Source organism: Catharus ustulatus, chromosome 2 (genome assembly GCF_009819885.2).
Source record: "Catharus ustulatus isolate bCatUst1 chromosome 2, bCatUst1.pri.v2, whole genome shotgun sequence".
Lineage (NCBI taxonomy): Eukaryota > Metazoa > Chordata > Aves > Passeriformes > Turdidae > Catharus > Catharus ustulatus.
In genome coordinates this window covers 122799478-122804901 of record NC_046222.1, presented here as the reverse complement: position 1 = coordinate 122804901, position 5424 = coordinate 122799478, and positions in this window count along the sequence as shown.

Sequence of the window (5424 nt, the reverse complement as noted above, 5' to 3'; positions counted from 1 at the left end):
CATAGCTGAAAATTCCTGTATTTCCACAATTAGCAGCCAACACAACTCCCCTGAAATGTTTTTATCCAATCCCATCTCTTCTGGGACACCTCTGCTTTCGTAGTTTTTGTGGTTTATTTTACTGCTGGGGTTTTTTTTCTGCTCTATGACTCAAACCAATAACCTGGTGGTAAAAGCTTGGAGCTGGAGGAGCCTCACTGGATCAGGGCAGCTCTGCCTCCCAGCCAGAACTTATGGGAAAAGATGAAGGAAGCACATTCCCACCATTTCTTCATCCCTGAGGAGGAAATATCCCAGGAGCCCTGCAACAAGTGGGTGTCAACCCTTCTGAAAATCTGATTATAACGAGCAGGCAAAGCCACTATTATTGGCTGTATGAACAACACGAGGCTGTAAACAAAACTGAACATTTTGATTTTTAAACCAGGATTAAAGTCGGTTTTCAGTGATCAGAGTGCTCCAAACACCACCTCAGACATTTCCCCTTTCATTTATTAAGGCATCAAAGTGAGATTTCACCAAGTAAACACAACCTTGAGACAGCACTTAGGAACCAGCCTTTGTTCAGTCTAATCTCTTGAGTTTCTCTCTGTTCTGGCTGTCCTCAGGGGGATTAAGGTGTTCCTTTCCTGTGCCCTGTTTGTTTTCAGCATTCAGGCTCCCAGCCCATATCAAGGGTGAGATTTACTGTACCAAAACTCCAGCTCAGGGTTGGCTGAGGAAGACAATGCAGGGAGTCTTTGTGCACCCTGCCAGTGACACATTAACCCTAATTTGGAATTATTCCATGTGTTTATTCCAGCCATCAGAAGCCTAAATTTGCAGCGTTCCAAAAGCTGTCACAGTTCAATTGTTGGGTATTTTTTGTCTTTCTTTTTTTTTTTTTAGGGTGTGCAGGATCAGAGTTTTAACTGCACATCCAAAAATATCATTAAAATATCATAAAAATCTTGAAATCACAGAATGGTTTGGGTTTAATCCATGAAGTAAAAGGAGATATTAAAAAGTCTTTTGTGGAGAACAAATTCATCCATTTTTCACCCTGCATCCAAAAAATAAAAAGCTGAAAACATCTCAGAGCTGCAGTGGGGAGTGAGGCTCAGCTCAGCTGAAAAATGATGCCTCAAAAATTTCCTTTACAACTGAAACCTGTCCTTTTTTTCTTTAGACCACAAAGGGAGAAGGATTAGACAAATTCAGATATTGCAGGAGTAGCAACTGGCATTTGGCAGAATAAATTAATTCCTGCTTTTCTTCTGAGTTTTAAGCAGCTGGGCTTGGCCTGGAAGACAAGATCCTAAAATCCAGCGAGTCCATGGATACAAAAATAAAGTTGTCAGCCTCAAACGTGATATGAAGAGGATGTGGGGTGAGAGGAATCTCGCAGGGAGGTTTGATTTTTATTTTTCTATTAACAGCACCAACATTTTTGCCATAACTCTGTCACTCCTCACCACTCTCGTGCGTTCTCCGACTTTTTCCTCCTGGAATGATAAACTGCAAATAATTTTTTTACTCTCGAGATATTTCCAAAGGGAAAAAAACCCCTGACATTTAAAATCTGCATGCTTAGCAGGTCATTAATTACCTCATTTAAGAGCTGACAGGTCTCATGTCAGGCTCGACTCTGTTTTTCAAGCTGTCACACCCACGCTCAGCCTAAAAGCTGCGGAGTACGAGCGTCACCATTTATAATGCAAAAAGGGGATCATTGATTATGGCCTGATTATTCATCATCGTGCTTCCTTTCATGTCTACTTAATCATTGTGGTTTCTTGGAATATGCAAACCTTTCAGGCAAATCTTGCTGTGGAGCAATCCAAACAGAGCTGGGAGCTGACACCAGCTGGGCAAATAGATCATAAATGGGGAACAATGCAGGGAACAATGCAGGGAACAATGCAGGGCACAAAGGCACCTGTGCAGGAGGAAGGAGGGCTGGGGTGGGCTCAGGCAGGAAGGATCTTCAGGGCTGGGGGCTGAGCTCCAGTGCTGGAGAAATTCCTGGCTTGGAATCTGATGTTTTTGGGATGGTCGTGGCAAACCCAGCCCTCCCCAGCCAGGGAGAGTGAGAGCAGCAGGAAAAGAGAATTCACAGAATTCACAGAGCTCTCAAAATCATTTCCATCGAGGCTGGAAAAGATTTCCCAGGTCATCCATCCCCAGCTGTCCCCATGGCCACCTTGTCACCCTGAGTGCCACCTCCAGGTGCCACCTGCAGGGATGGGCACTGCAAACCTCCCTGGGCAGTGCCAATCCCTGAGCTCCCTTTCCATGGGGAAATTGCTGCTGCTGTCCCCCCTGAGCCTGCCCTGGCCCAGCCTGGGCTTGTTCCCTCTCCTCCTGTCCCTGTTCCTGGAGCAGAGCCTCCTTTTCTCTCTTCCCTCCTCCTTTTCTCTTATATTTCATTATCTCTAGACACAACAGTGATGTCAGATAATTACTTCCACCCAAAAATTCCCTTCATCAATATTAACATGCCATTTCTAGGAAAAACTGATGGGGCAGCAATGTCTATCCATATTTGACCTGCAAAGAAAAGGTTTTTATTCCACTGAGGAGTTCAGGGGTGCTCCACACCTTCCTGAAGCCCTGTGGATGTTCTGGTTCTTGGGGCTGTTGTTGCTGCCAGACTGATTTGTTGAGGTTCCCAAAATTAGATCACCTGGAGCTCCACCTTTGCTCCTGTGAGTGTGTTCTCAGAACCAAACTCAAACTTTAAAATATTCATCAGTGAGAGGAGCAGAGCCATGAGGGCCCAAGAACTTTGGAGAAGAGGCTTGAGGAGCCTGTTTTTCTCCATCTAAAAAAGGCTGTGAGGGCATCCCCAAATTGTGTTTCCTCAGCCAGAGGAGAGAGAATTCACAGAATCCCAGAATGAAATCGATTGGAAAAGATTTGAGATCATCAAGCCCAACCTATGACCCAGCCTAACCCCTCCTCATCAACTAAACCACGGCACTGAGCTTATTTAAAGCTTGTTTAAAGCTTATTGGAAGCTTATTGGAAGCCAAATCCAGGCTTATTTAAACAGTGCCTCCATCACCACAATTCCAATACCCAAGGAATTATCCAAGGATTCTCCCCAGGGGAGCTGCAATTCTCCTATTAAAGCCTCCTTGCTTTTCACTTCTTGAAGCTTGGGCTCTTTGGCAGATGGATAAGAAAGCTTTTGGAAAGGCAGAGCAGAATTTTGGGGGGTGCTGTGGATTTTGGGATCTCTGTGTGGCACCCAAACCCACTTATGGAAAGAAGTATCCACCTACAATACATTTATTTTTCTGTGGGTAATTTTACAGTCCTGACAATGGCTGGCACCTTCCCTCTGGTGTGGGAGGCAAAGAGAGAGGGAGATTTGGAGTTTTGATCCTCCTTGTCACCTCAGGCAGCACCTCCAAGGGTGAGAAAATACATTTATGATTTCAAAATGTTCTGAAATATCTGCTGTACCTTTATTTAAAATAATGGCATATTTCAAACCAGCTCCTTTTTCCTAAAGAGGCCACAGCATCAAGGGGGTTCAGATTGGATTGGATTGAATTGAATAAGAAAAAATTTCCCTGTCAGAGTGGTGAGGATTGGGAAGAGCTGCCCAGGGAGGTTTGCAGTCACTGTCTGTGTGTTCAGGAGCAGGCTGGATGGGGACAGAATTTTGGGGTGAGCCTGGTGGGATCTTGCAAAATTTATATTCCTTCCTCGAATGAAACCTACTTATGGGAAGAAGTATCCACCTACAATACATTTATTTTTCTGTGGGTAATTTTACAGTCCTGAGAATGGAGTTTTCCAGCTTTGCAAAGCAAATCTGAGACACAAAAATACTAAAAGGCTGCACAAAATCCATGGAGAAAAAGCAGGGAGCTGAACAGACAGTGCTCAGTTTGCTGCCTTTCCTCCTCTGCAAAATGCAATTTTGGGCACTAAGGGAAGCTGCTGAGGAGTCTCCACGCTGAGAAAATCCCCACCTTTAAACCCTGAAGTTCCTGAAGCAGTGTCAATGTTGAGAAAGGAGTAAAAGTTCACAATGGCAGCAAGAAGGAGGCCGATAACATTATCTGCGAGGTTAATTACTGCAGAACCATTCCTGGGAAGCCTTTTCCTTTTGTTCCAGAGCGGGTTGTTTGCCAAGCAAACGCCAGGAGAGGAGTGAACCACCCACAGCAAATGTTCCTACAATGAAATGCTCAGCCCTGAGCGGGGATGTTTGCTCAGGTTTGCTTTCCACCACCTGTGCTGGGTTTACCAAGCGGGCTGGGAGCTCTCCCTATCTTTTGTGTTCCCAGCTTTTGTTGCCCGGCTACCACAGCTCCTTCCCAAGTGTGGGAATGAAAATGCACCTGGATGGGTTCAGCCTCTGCCTGAAGCTCAGGGAAAAGGGGAGGGAGTGGGGAGGTGAGTCTGTGCCTTTGGACTCTGTGAGATGCTGTGGGTTGAGAGCCTCAGCAGTGATTGTGGAGCAGGGGATCCCCTGATCACAGAATTCTGGGGTTACCAAGGTGGGAAGAGCCCTCCAGGATCCCCCAGTGCCACCAAACCCTGTCCCCAAGGGCCACATCCAGCCTGCTCCTGAGCACTGCCACAGACAGTGACTGCAAACCTCCCTGGGCAGCTCATCCCAACCCTCACCACTCTGACAGGGAAATTTTCTTTCCCAATCTCCACCCTGAGCCTGCCCTGGTGCCATTTGAGGCCATTTCCTCTCCTCCTTTCCCTTGGGACACGGCAGCAGAGCCTGACCTCCCCTCACTGCCCTCCTGTCAGGAATTCTACCCATATTTTGTTTCAATTCCCTCAGAGGGGCAGTGCACTCTTTTTTTATTTACCAGAGCACGTCCAAAACAAACACACCCTCCCTGTGCTCAGCCCAGCTCTCTGTACCTGCTGCAAAACAAAACAGGATAAAGAATTGGCTGGAGCAGATCCTGGGGTAAATCAGTGCTGGGGTTAAGGTGAGAGCTGCTCGAGGTTTCTTTAAGATTCTGCTCTTTATGTGAGAGGTGACAGGTAACCAGATAATCTTCTGAAGGGTCAGAATAGAGATTAGAAAGAAAATTTCCCTGTCAGAGTGGTGAGGGTTGGGATGAGCTGCCCAGGGAGGTTTGCAGTCACTGTCTGTGGCAGTGCTCAGGAGCAGGCTGGATGTGGCCCTTGGGGACAGGCTTTGGGGGATGCTGGGGTGGCACTGGGGGATCCTCAGGGGCTCTTCCCACCTTGGTGATTCCATGAAATAAAAGCAAAAGGCACCTGCACATCCAGCAAATATTCAGGCTGCTCCAACTCCCAATTGCTCTGCTCCCAGGCTCAGCACCCTGAGGGCTGTGAGGAGTCTCCAGGAGGGTCCCTCCCATCCAAAGCTCAGGTTCCTATAAAATCAAAAAGGATCAAATAAAGTTAAGCTGAGCTTTAGTGACAGTCTGGATGTGG